The sequence below is a fragment of the Panthera onca genome, chromosome A1 (assembly GCF_046562875.1).
Source record: "Panthera onca isolate mPanOnc1 chromosome A1, mPanOnc1 haplotype 2, whole genome shotgun sequence".
NCBI lineage: Eukaryota > Metazoa > Chordata > Mammalia > Carnivora > Felidae > Panthera > Panthera onca.
In genome coordinates this window covers 78,048,577-78,062,622 of record NC_138339.1, presented here as the reverse complement: position 1 = coordinate 78,062,622, position 14,046 = coordinate 78,048,577, and the positions used below count along the sequence as shown (strand labels likewise).

The following is a 14,046-nucleotide window of genomic DNA, read 5'->3' as shown; positions in this document are numbered from 1 at the left end:
AATTCTAGGCTGTTAATTAAACAATTTCTGCAGGATTTTTACTTTTTTATGGATGTGAGCCACAGTTCAATTTAATGGGAAGGTGTATCCTCTAACACCAAATCGATTAAATCCATACTAAACAACCTTATACTAAAATTCTTCCAAATTTCTTATACAGCCCTTGCAGCCCTCCACACAGCCTAACTATCCTCTTTATCTCTGGGGATAATATTTGCTTCTAATAATTGCATTCCTTATCTTTGAAATGAGGCAACCGTGGGGGATAAGGTTATCATGTAAAACATATTAATCACCCTCCTAGGGTTTAGAAGCATTTTAGTGCATATCAAGCCTTGAAAATATCCTGGGATGTAATTATGCCCCTATGTTCACATTTTGAGTTATACCCCCTTGCTCAATTGTTTGTTTGTTTGTTTGTTTGTTTGTTTTTCATGGTCTCATCCAATCATAGGTTGCTCACTTCACATTGCAGTCCATACTCGTAAAACGCAATGGAAGCGGAACAGAGTTACTGATTAACTTATAGGAAGATGCTAATTGATCTGTTATTTAACCTGTAACCTCTACACATATTTGCCTTGTGAACCTACCCAATCAGATTTTTCTACAGTCCCTAGAGTAACTGACACTTGCAACAGATCAGTAATACCACATGATGAGGGTTATATCCATAGCATGGCTCCACTGTTTGTCCACATTTATATCTTAAACTCCTGAAGAATAAGCTTTAACTTGATGGAATGAAAGTTTCCTGTACTTTCACAGCATGAAGCACTTTTTTTAATGCTTATTTTTGAGAGAGAAAAAGAGACAGAGTACGAGCAGGGCAGGGACAGAGAGAGAGGGAAACACAAATCCAAAGCAGGCTCCAAGCTCTGAGCTGTCAGCACAAAGCCTGATGTAGGGCTCAGACTCACAGACCACGAGATCAGGACATGAGCAGAAGTCTGATGCTCAACTGACTGAGTCACCCAGGCATCCCAGCATGAAGCACTTTTAATTTTCTTCATAATTTAAGAATTGATGAAATTTTGATTATTTTTTTGCTTTATTTTTTCAGATAAAATGATGGTTGTTTAAACTGAAATTTTTTATTATTTTTAATTATTATTAGTTTTTACTAGGTAGGCTTCATGCCCTGCACAGAGCCTGACCGTGGGCTTGAACTCACAACCCTGAGGTCAAGACCAGAGCCAAGATCAAGAGTTGGATGCTTTGGGGCACTTGGGTGGCTCAGATGACTTGCATCAGACTCTTGGTTTTGGTTCATGTCATGATCTCATGGTTCCTCACAGTTTGTGAGCTCGAGCCCTGCAGTGGGCTCCATGCTGCCAATGTGAAGCCTGCTTAGGATTCTCTCTTCCCCTCCTTCTGCTCACACTTGCTCTCAGGCTCTCTGTCCTTCTCTCTCTCTCTTTCTCAAAAATAACTAAACTTTAAAAACAAAAGATTTGGACATGTAACCAACTGAGCTACCCAGATACCCCTAAACTAAAATTTGATTCATACTTTGATTTTTGTTATTTCTTAAGGAGTGTTAGCTCTCCATCCATGTATAAGAATGAAAATGCTCATGGACATGAGCAGTTTCTTGAAAGCCTATTTAGAATACAAGAGAAGTGCCTGACACATGCTCATGAGATGCTGCTTTGAGTAACCAAATGGATGGTATTTCTCAGAGGTAATATCTTGGGAAGGAATTCCTCCAAGAATTCAGATAGATCATCTCGACACATACATATCAATCCAAAGTGGTTGGGAAAGGAGGGGGTCTGTAAGGTATGTAACAAAGCAATAAAAATCAAACATCGATTCCAAACAAAATAGCCAACAAAGGATTAATAAAGGGAATATAGAGGACAAAATGGCCTGGGAAATCTTCCTTTCTTCCTTCCTTCCTCCCTTCATTCCTGTCTTTTTTTGAAGGCTATAAAATATTGTCATACATATACTGATATATTTGAATGTTTACATAATGACATGCAAACCTAAGCACACATGCAGAGTTGGGCCTCATTCTGAGATGCTGTCAAAAATCTGAAATGTAAGCTCGGTATGATTGAGAAGTTAGGCAGGGCAAAATGACCCCCTAGAATTCCCCTGAGATAAGCACTGCTGGATGCTAGTAGTCAGTCCCTGGAGACACTTTAGGTTTGCAGCTATTCTTTAGAAATAGCTGTACGCTGAGGTGGGTTGGGAAGACTCAACCTGGAAAGTAAGTAGATGTAAAGAATTCTGAGAAAGATGCTTTCTATTGTGTTTGTACAGTGAATATATTCATGCTTTGTCATAAGCATGAACCCATAGTATACATAAGCCCTAATTTTTAGAAAAATACCATTTCCATGGATATTCTTTTGCATCAAAATCAAAGACTATTTGTAAATTGGGTTCCAAAAATAATTTTAGAAGTGCTGATAATCGGAGACCAGCATGTAGGCAGGTAAATCTGGCCTTTTTTACAGTGTGGATATAGGTCTTTGATATAGAGGGGTTATATTGGGTGGTACTCATGGGAACTAGGACCATGGAAGTTTTAGAGGTATTGTTGACAGCCTATTAATTATCAAAAGTTTATAGCAGGACAGACATAGAGGAGCTGGCACCTTCTGAGAAAAATCCATAAACCTTCCTCCCCCAGTAAGTATTAAGGCATGGCAAATGGTTTCTACAAATGTTCTTTTTTTACAGGTGTTATAAATAGTATGTTTTCACTTACAAAGTATTTTTTAAGCACAGTATAAATGGCTTTTGCACTGGGACTTGGTTTTATATTCTGTTCATTTATTTTCTCTCCTTTTCTAGGGGTTGTAAATTCTCTGGTTTTCTCGATTAAGTGCATTTTCTCTTTTAAAAAAAAACAAATCCCAAATCAATATTCACATGAGTAAAAGCTGATTTATTAGAATAATGGATTTAAAACCAAAACAAATGAAATGCTGCTGCTGTAAAAGGGTTTTCCCTTAACAGTCAAAATAAGAAAATTGAATTAATATTTAAGCTTTCATTTCTACAGCTGGTTTGAATATTAATTGCTTGAGTAAATTTACAAATTTACTCTTTACAAACCTAACCCCATTGCTGAAAATCACATTGCCAACCACTATGTACTTTATCTTGTTAGGGGGAAAAAAAGGAAAGACTTTCCATGTAGAGTCAAAGAAAATGCATCAAATAATTTTTAATTGGAATTCACCAGCCATGATGACTGTAAATGAGGGTTAAATGGAGAACAGGTAGTGTTCAATAGGAAGCCATTATACAACCATACTGTTACGACCATCTTCTGTCTAAATGGGGCTTTCAATATTTATTTCTGGAGTTGTAGCACACAGTTCTGAAAATGAAAGGAACTATAAGAGTACAGTATGAAAAAGAGAAAAGACACCAAAATTACTGAAATCTAACCCATGTGTCTAATAGCATAATCCCTGGCATAGGCATCATTGCTCAGGAAAAAAAAATGTGTATATGTATATGTATATATATATATATATATATATATATATATATATATCTGAGCCTTTCTTTATTTTTTTAAATTTTTTAAATTTATTTTTGAAGGAGAGAGAGAGAGACAGAGCATGAGCGGGGGAGGAGCAGAGAGAGAGGGAGACACAGAACTCAAACCAGGCTCCAGGCTCTATGCTGTCAGCACAGAGCCCGATGTGGGGCTCAAACTCATGAACCACGAGATCATGACCCGAGCCGAAGTCGGATGCTCAACCGACTGAGCCACCCAGGCGCCCCTGTTGAGCCTTTCTTTAAACAAGAACAATTAAATGCTGAATTTATTATCCAGAGGACTCTGATAGTTAATAAATGTTACTCTTTCATATATCTTGCTTCCATCAGCTGAGCAGGATTGTAAACTTATGATAAAAACATTTTAATAACCAAAGCACAAGAATTATATGAGTCTGGAATAATGAAGATAGGTAGCAGAACTTTAGGTAAGGTGAAGCAATGCTCTTCCTTTATGTTCCTTTGGGTTGCACTGATTGAAGATTAAAATGGTAGAAGTTTTTACTTGGCATACTTAAAAGATTGGCAAAAATTATCATAGCTGTATAACACAAGCAAATTGTAACAGCCACAGACACGCCCTAGGGCTACTTTACTCCTTAAACACCAGTCTTGTAGACTGCCAATCGATAACCTATGACCTAGATATTCACTGAGTCTTGTTTTGTTTAATCTGCTGAATATTTTTTTAACCTGATAATCTATAATTAATGAAACATCACTTAAAAATTCCAATTTTTAAAATTTTCTTGACAAACTGGAAAGTCTATACCCAAACCTCCATGTGTAATAAGATTGGGTTTTGTCTAACCAAAATAAAGGTTTTGTCTTTTAGACAGGGCACTTGCTCTTTTGGTTACCATACTCTACATCTGTTTCTATCAGTTCCCACCACTAAGGCCAGCTGTTGATAGGCATGAATCATCTTTCTTATGCTAATACTTTTTTAAAAAACATATATATAACAGAAGAATATAGATTCTATATGAGTTTTCAAGGGCTGCTGTAACAAAGTACAACAAATTGGGTGGCTTAACAGAGAAATTCATTGCGTCACAATTCTGAAAGCTAGAAGTCCAAATCAAGGTATTGGAAGGGCCACGTTCCTTGAACAGCTATGGAGGAATCTTTCCTTGGCTCTTCTAGCTTCTGGTGGCAATTTTTGGCATTCCTCCATTTGCAGCTGCATTAGGCCAGCCTTTATTATTATATGATGTTCTCCCTATGTGACTCTATCCTTACATGGCCATTATCTTATAAGGACATTAGTCACATCCAATTAGCGGCTCATCCTACTCCATTATGATTCTATCTTAACTAAGTACATCTGCAATTAACTTACTACAAAATAAGGTCATATTCTAAGTCACTTCAGGTTAGGCCTTCAACATATCTTTTTTTTTTTTTTTTTTTTTTTTGCGGTGGGGGGGGCAATCACACAATTCAAGAGAACACCTTCTCACCTCCCAAAATTCATGTCTTTTCCACATGGAAAATATACTCACCCAATCCCAACATTACCCAAAGTCTTAACCCAAACCAACACCAGCTCTAAAATTTTATCCAAATATCATCTAAATCAGGTATGGATGAGATGCACTGCATGCTCCATCCTGGGACAAAATCCCATTCCATTCATGGACACGTGAAACCAGGAAACAAATTATCTCCATACGGGAGACATTTCCTTTTCCAAAGGAGAAATTGGAAGGAAGAAAAAGAGATCACTGCTACAAAGCAAGTTGACAGACAACAGAGCAGGGTAAATTCTATTAGGTTTTAAGGCTGAAGAGTAATTATCTGGGACTGGATTCTCTCTTCTTTGAGGCTGCAGGGGTGGCCCTGACCCTTGACCTGGGCAGCAGCTCATCTTCTGGAACCTAGGAGGACCTGTGAACCCAGATCTCTTCTGTCTTGGGTTTTATTCTTCCTGCATTTCATCCCATCTCTGTTTCTTGCAGTCCAGGCTGGCAATTCTCAAAATTTTGTCAGTCTCTTGTGCAATTTATGAGAACCTAAGCCATCTGACTAGAGGGACTTCCACAAGTCTCTCCTAGATAACCAGATCTCTACTCCTGGCTTCTCCTGAGATGGTTGATTGGCTTCACAATCACATGTCTAATCTCTTTAGGACACTGCTGCCCAGCCAAACTCTGCACTGTTTCCAGAGCACACTATCTGGATAGGCTGAGAATTTCCCAAATTATCAGGGTCTGGTTTATTTTTGCTTAGCAGTTCCTTCAATTTCTCCTTTCCTTCTTGCATTTTACTATTTTGAGGCAAGAGCAATCCAGGCTGTGTCTTCAAGTTTTTCCTTGGGAATTCTCTCAGCTAAATATCCAAGTTCACTGCTTACAGGTTTTCTGCCACTTTATAAAACAAGAATCACTTTTCCTCCAGTTTCCAAGAATACCTTCTTCATTTCTGTCTGATCCTTCAGCAGAATCACCTTTAACATCTATATTTCTACCAACAGTCTCTTCAAGGCAATCTAGTTTTATTTTTTTCTATCATGTACCTAAAAATTATTCTTGCCTCTACTTATGGCCTATTTCCAACCCATTTCTACATTTTTATGTATTTCTTACAACAGCAATCCACTTGTTGGTACCAAAATCTCTATTAGTTTGTTGTTGTTTTTTATTATTATTATTATTATTTGTTTGTTTTTAGGTATGCTGTAATAAAGTACCACAAACTGGATGGCTTAAACAATAGAAACTTATTGTCACGCAGTCTGGAGGCCCAAAGTTCAAAATCAAGATATTTGATTAGGGATTCACTCTACTCTACTCCAAGATGACCTGTACCTAATTATATCTTCAATGAACCTATTTCCAAATAGAGGTATTCTAAGGTATGACATACTGCTAGGACATTCTTTTGGGTGGGGGGAACAATTCAACTGGTAACCGTTTTTATATCCATACCTTTAACAAAGGTGAAAAATTTTAAAAAGAATAGACTGAGAGGGCTGTTCAATTTTTCTAGAACCCTAACCACTTCTCACATACACATTTCTTGCTGGTACCCTTCAGAATTTGGTACAGTGGCTTATAATTACTATATGACAGAATATAGATTGAGATGGATATAATTCTCTAGGTTTATATATAAACATATTCATTTGTATTCCAATAGTAATTCATACAACTAAATAATAAGGCAAATGTTATATTCAATATGCAATACAAGGTTTGCAAAGATGCTCCAAAGAATGTAATCCTTAGCTCAAAATCAGTTATGAGTTTAGGAACAATTTATGATCTTCAGATAGAAAAAGACTTTCCTCAACTAATAAAAACTGAGTGTAAGAATATGTGCTAATAAAGAAAATAAATCAATATACACCCATACATTAAAATGCCTTTTAAGATTCTGAGTGCTATTTATTAAAAACTAAAGTTTCTTTTCACAACTAATATAAAATGTCTAAATTACCAAAGCACAAATATGCAGATGACTATTTAAGAGACATGGAGATATTTTGTACATGAAACAAAGCATGATATGAATGGTACTTGCTTTTAAATTTAATATATATTAAAATTTGAGGATAATTATTTGCCACCATGGTATCAGGGACAGTAAAAACAATAAATTCTGTTCTATCAACACTTTAACGTGTGGAAATGTAATCTTCTTTAAATATAATGAGTTTTCTAAGAATCATTTAATTTTCTCCCCAGTCTTCTTTCTCTTGCTGTGATTATTATTACTATATTATAAACGTTGAGTTAGTTTTCCTCCTGATCAAACCAAAAGATGGTCAATAAATGTCCAGAATGATGTTACCTTTGGGACCCTTGTTTTTATACCTAGAACTGTCCCAGAATGTAAATAAAATGGGCTATAGGGAAATATTTAAGTTGGGAAATGACTGAAATTTAAAGACGGATATTGTTTCTGAATATGATGCTTTTCTTTCCAAGTTTTTCCTAAATAGCACACTGCTTTCACTGCTTTGACCACCACAAACTGCTTTTTTTTTTTTTTTTTTACCAGAATGAACTTCTAGAAAGTCCTCATTTATTTGTACTGGAATAGGGTTCAGTTTTTCACAAGTCACAAAGGGATCAATATATGCAATATTATAGGATTCAATGTCAGCATTAAACCACCATATAGACCCAAGTAGTGAATAATTTCACATACCTTGTGGGTTTTTTTTTTCACCATATTCCCAGGCAGTCCCTATTACAGACTCTTTCTTTAAAATGTTTATTTATTTAATTTGAAAGAGAGGAAGGGAGAGCACACATGTGTGCACATGTGGGGGAAGTGGCAGAGAGAGGGTAGGAGAGAAAGAATCCCAATCAGGCTCAGTGCTGTCAGTACAGAGCCCAATGTGGCTGGATCCCGCCAACCATTGAGATCATGACCTGACTTGGAATCAAGTCCGACACTTAACCAACTGAGCCACGCAACTGCCCCTATAGACTCTTACTCTTTCATCCTAGATTTGAAGTCCAGCCTTCACAGCTTCATCTTACACACCAGCCTCAGGTTGCACTGCACTACATGGTTCTCAAGTACTTAACAGCCTCCTGCAATCCTGCCACGATCCACTTATTCCTTAAGATCCTGAGGATCTTATATCTCAGACCCACTTTCATTGATCCTAAAACCATGTCTGCTCTCTGAACAACTTCATCAGATTAAAGCTAACATCATGTCCTACTGAAATGTCAGAAGCCTTCCTCATTTCTTTTTGTATAAACTGCCTGTTTTTTAACGAAACATATTTATGAAGTATTACCTGACATCCTAAGACAGACTGCTTTAGAGGAAAAATTGTAGGCATAACCAGGTTTTGAAGCAGAATATTTGATGTGTCCTCTATAAGAAAAATAATACGTAATTACAGCTGTTAAATTAAATCTAAAACTGGCTATATAAATCACAACAAATAGCAAACTGTAAAAAATCACAAATACAGCTACATCTCAAAATCCAGAAAAATATATTTTTACCCAATAGCTGTCTTGCCATCTTTATAATACTTCTTTCTTACATATTATTATTTCCGATTGTTTTCTCAAATGAAAATAATCTTGTAAGATCATTGTCAACACAGGAATAAAAATATAAAAGAAGAAAGACTAGCATGGTTGATGAAGATTTTTATTAATTATTTAGAAAAGTTTATTTTGGCTTCAAACCTGCTATTGGAAATGTTATATAAATTCTAGGATTGTTTCCAAACTTGCCTAATGCTCTCTTTTTTTCTTTAAGTTTACTTATTTATTTTGAGAGAGAGAGAGAGAGCAAGTCGGGGAGGGGCAGAGAGAAGGAAAGACAGAATCCCAGGCAGACTCCACACCATCAGCACAGAGTCCATTCCAGGGCTTGAACTCATGAATTCTGAGATCATGACCTGAACCGAGGTCAAGAGTTGGGCACTTATCTGACTATGCCATTTGGGCACCCCAATTGCTTAAATCTCTTTTGAGCTTCTTTCATGTATAAACGTTAAAAGTTCAGAATTTTTTTTTGTACTTTTTATATAATGCCTAGGGTTAGAATCAGTTTGTTGATTAAAGCCTTGTTTTAATTTTTTGGGGTTTGTTTTACCATTATAATTTTTGATATTTTGTGTTATTAAATAGAAATTAATAAGAATCTGTAAAGATGTAACTGGGCAAGTCATTTTAGGCTGAAGCAAGAACATGACTAAAGGCACAGTCAAGCAGAGACAAAGAGTGAAGTAGTCTACAGTGTATGGGTGGGACATTAAGTGGGCAAAAGGAGTAGAAAACAGATAAGGAGAGCCAGATAAGGAGAGGGGCTCACAGTGCTAAATTCTGGAAGTGACTAGGATCAACCAGAATGCTCTAAAATAAAACCTGATACAGATGACATCATGTATTTCTAAGATCATTAGCATTTATATCAGATAAATTAGGATTTAATTTTAGTGCTATTCATGTTAGCTTGTGAAAACTCGTTAGCAATAACTAAAATAACCACAGAAGTGCCTGCAATCTCTCTCTCTCTCTTCCTTTCTGTCTTTCTCTCACATACGCATACACACACACCCCAAACCTAATTTGTATCCCCTATTTAACTTTAAATGGATTTCCAAAGTGACTGTAGTTACTGAAAAGTCATCTGTCAAAACAGAAATTGCACCAAGCAAAGTTAAACAGGAATGGAAGACTTTATTCATGGCTATAGCAATAAATTAGAGAGATCAAAATACAATCTGAACTCAAAGCCATTGAAACAAAAGGTGGAGGAGCTTTTAATAGCTGGGATGTGAAGGACCATATGTCATCTGTGCTTGGTAACTGGTCTTACTCAAAGATAAAGTAAATTTTCTCATATCTTCATGACAGGAGGTAGTTTTACAACTTAGAGCAAGATGCCCATCAAAATTAGGCTCCCACCTACAAAATTAGGCTCCAGTCCTACATAGATTAGGAGATAGGTGCACTGTCTTGATGATCTCATTCTATAGAAAGATGAATCCCATGTCCTTGAGAAAAACATTCTTGGGTTGCAAAACTGGCAAGAGCCTTTTAAAGAGATTTATTTCTAAAAAAAAAAAAAAAGGCAGAGAAAAAAATTTACAATTACAAATGTTATAAAGCAAAGATTTAGCAACAGGGATTTCGGTGCCTAAAGTCAGAAAGAAATCTTTCTAATGTTTAGTAAATCTTAAGGGAACTTAAAGACCATCTTGGTGACACCCAACATAAGGAGAATAGGGAGAGATGAGCCTGAATAGAATGACAGTGGAATAAACCATAGTTAAAATATTTTTACAGAAGCACTGCCATGAGAACACATTGCTAGGGCCATCTCAGTGCATTTGAAGGAATCTAAATGAAGGACACTGAAGTTCAAGTTTCTTTCACATCCCAATATATCTACCACTGGGAGAGGACATGAGGCACCATCATGCTTTACAATACTCCAACAGCAATTTCTGAAAATCTGGCTCCCCCAGTGGTTCTTAACTCTTCTCTTCCATATTTGCAGCCACCATGCTGGTCCAGAACTTCATGCTATTTCATACACTACAGGGTCGAAACCAGCAGTGCTTTTGCTGCCCTCATATGATCCCCTCACCACAACCACAGTTGTCTTTCAAAGATTTAAACAAATTCTATCACTTCCCTGTTTAGAAGTACAAAGTTATTCCCATTTCACTTCTAAGTAAATCCAAACACTACCCCTTGGCTGTAATTACCTAAATGACCTGTCTCCTTCATTTAGTATATTCTAGGAATTCTGACCTGCTTTCACACCTTGAGCATGTTAAATATTGTCTTGTCTGGGCATTTCCACAGGCTGATTCCCCTGTAAAAACAGGATTGTCTTCATTATCTAATCATTATCAACATGGTGGAGAGAAAAATTTAAACTTACTTTGGTTATTAGTGAGGTTAAATAACTTGTATTTTTGAACTATAGTTTTTGTTGATTATTTCTACGGGGAACAATAATTTCAAAAGGCTTTTGTGTAAGTTTATATAATGCTTTTTACACATATGACAAATATATTTCCCAGTTTTTATTTTGTTTTTATTCATTACTTAAAATATATTCCCCATATTTTAAAAGCTTTATATTGTTAACTCCATCAGATTTTCTTGTATAGTTTCTAGTACATTCTTTCTTAACCATCATTGCATTAATTATGCATTGCATAATTGCATCAGAAGCAGTGAGAGTTTATGTTCTTTTGTAGTTGTCCTATTTTTCTTAGAAAAATAACAAGCAAAGTCATTAGCTGAAAGTAAGGATGGAAAGAAACTGTTGGTATTCTGAGGGAAAAGAATAAGGTAAGAAACACCAGGCAGTGGAAACAACAGTTTTGCTGGGCTATACAAATGGACAATTTGACACTTAAGCATTTATTTGACAAATATTTATTGTACTCCTTCTATATTCTAAGTGCTCCTCCAGGCTTTTGTGATACAACAGTAAATAAAAGAGATTTCTGGTCTTATGGAACTTAGGTTAGTGGTCATGAATTTTAAATGAGACAACTGCGATTTTCTCCAGCCATGTTCAGTTGGGCAGGTTTCATTCACAAAGTAGAGAGAACAGGAAATTAACTAGAGTTGGGGTTTTGCAGGTACTGACATGAAATGAAAGAAATGAAAGAAAATTGAAGTTAGACAGGAAAAAAATTATTTTAATCATGAACCATGGAGTTTTAGCTGGTAAGCAATGAAGCGAAGACATCAGATTTGTGAAGGACAATAAACATTGGCCGTATTAATGAAAGGTCGATCTTGATGGAAGTCAAAAGATTGTTTAAATCAGAGCATTAGAGGAACTAGGCTGGAATAAAGAGGTTATTTGAAGAACAGGATTGTTTAATGTGAACTTACTGTAGTAGTAATAATTGACTGTGATAATGTGAATTACAGTGATTCTTTTGTAAACTGAAACAAAATTAAAGCAGATCACAAAACTCTAGGGTGAGTCCTGATCTTTTGTATTTTTAGGTGTTCCCAGATTATTCAAGTTTACAACCAAAGTAGAAAAACCTACCCTATGGGAATGAATGGTTGAAGTAGCATGGAAGTTGAAAGCATTTGAGGAACTGGGAGACCAGAGAAAGAATCAGCTACATCTGTAGCAGGACTCTAAAAGAACTAAGATTCACAACAGGGCTAGTGTTGAAGATAATGATGGTGATCTAGCTGGAGAGAAGAGTAAGTAATCCCCAAGTGGATACTAAGTTTATAGTTGATGGCATGCGATTCAAAGCTGAAGTGGTTTAGTTCTGTTTTTGAGAGAGGAGGGATGGAGAATGGCTTTGAGGCATCAATGAGGAATTAAAAGGTCTCTCACCCAGAGGTTTGAGGGATATGGGGAAACAAAAAGCAGTCACAAAATCATTTGACATAAGGAGGCTGCATAATGTCAAGGCACCTGGGTGGCTCAGTTAGTTGAGTGTCCGACTTTGGCTCAGGTCATGATCTCACAGTTCGTGAGTTCAAGCCCCACACCTTGCTTAGATGCTATCAGCTCAGAGCCTGCTTCAGATCCACTGTGCTCCTCTCTCTCTGCCCTTACTCTGCTCACCTGCACTCTCTCTCAAAAATGAATAAACATTAAAAAAAAGACAATGTCTATTTTTAGGGAAGGGCCAGAAGTCTTAGGAGTTTTAGTTATCCTTAAAAGTTCATGACTTCCGGAAGGCACAGGGGTGTGTTCTAGAAGTTAGACATTATGGGAGTTGGAGTCTGAAAACAAGTTCCTCAGAGCTACATGAAGATGGGAGATAGAATAGGAGTCTGAACTTCTTAGGTTAACAGACATGTACAGAGATAAAGGGCATAACTGTTCCTGGTGTCAGCTACTTAATAATATAAATAAATTGCTTTGTTTTGTTTTTAAATAATGCATCCTCTCCCAAAATATCTGATTGTTACATGAAAGCTTAAAAAGCAAATTATATTAGGGGCGCCTGGGTGGCGCAGTCGGTTAAGCGTCCGACTTCAGCCAGGTCACGATCTCGCGGTCCGTGAGTTCGAGCCCCGCGTCAGGCTCTGGGCTGATGGCTCGGAGCCTGGAGCCTGTTTCCGATTCTGTGTCTCCCTCTCTCTCTGCCCCTCCCTCGTTCATGCTCTGTCTCTCTCTGTCCCAAAAATAAATAAAAAAACGTTGAAAAAAAAATTAAAAAAAAAAAATAAAAAGCAAATTATATTAAATTTAAAAATAGGTACTGTAAACAAATTACAAAAACATTTAGATAGCCAGTGCCCTAAAATTATACTTTTAAACTTTTTCCCTGAACCAAAACTTCTTGGGCAAGGAATCCAATGGTCTCTGTACTTGGCTCCAGCCCTGACAGACACTTCAGGCTCAACAAGAATATTGTTATCCTTTCTTCTCTGTGAGGAATTCAGCCTCTGTTCTCAGTGTTAAACAGTAATCATAACATGTTAAGCTGTGCTATACACTATCCAGCATAGCCATAAGGGACATTAGCTTTAGATCTAAAGCTTAAAGACCTGGGTTTAGATCCTACTTCTGTTACTCCCTAGCGTGTGACCATGGACAAAGACAAGTATCTCAGATCTTCAGTTTCTTTGTTTATAAAAGCGGGTTGTTACGGTATTTACCAAATGTGGGGGGTTACAAGAATGTGAGAAGTCATGTAAAAGCACAATATATGGTATGTATTATCTATTCACTAAAACTGCTACTTTTCTCATCTATCTGCCCACAACACTCTTGTAATGTGGATGGTATTGCCATCATTTCACAGATGAGGAGACTGAGGAACACAGCCAATGGCAGGACCATGCCGAATCACACATATTGACTTCCTCACAACGCAGCTTACTTCTTTTCAGTTGGCATGGTGGCAGATCACCCTCTCAAGATTGACTCATAAGTTCAGAGAGGACAGGGCTCATTATCCTAGAACTTCTTCAAAGAGAACTCCCCTAAAGGGAAACTAGAGTTAGCCCAGGGAAAGAAGCCTTTGTCTCACACTGTGTCAGGACTTGCCAACAGTCTAATAACCCCACTGCTCCTGGTTGCTTAGAA

At 36.9% G+C, this 14,046-nt stretch overlaps 1 long non-coding RNA gene across 1 annotated transcript in view; it reads right to left on the bottom strand.

The window, feature by feature from the left end:
• Positions 1–2,103: 2,103 nt before the first annotated feature.
• Positions 2,104–14,046, bottom strand: part of LOC132681134 (uncharacterized) — a 121,634-nt gene continuing 109,691 nt past the window's right edge. Inside the window, exon 4 of the long non-coding RNA XR_013553999.1 lies at positions 2,104–2,211. This is a non-coding gene — a long non-coding RNA (uncharacterized LOC132681134). The remainder of the gene's footprint in view (positions 2,212–14,046) is intronic.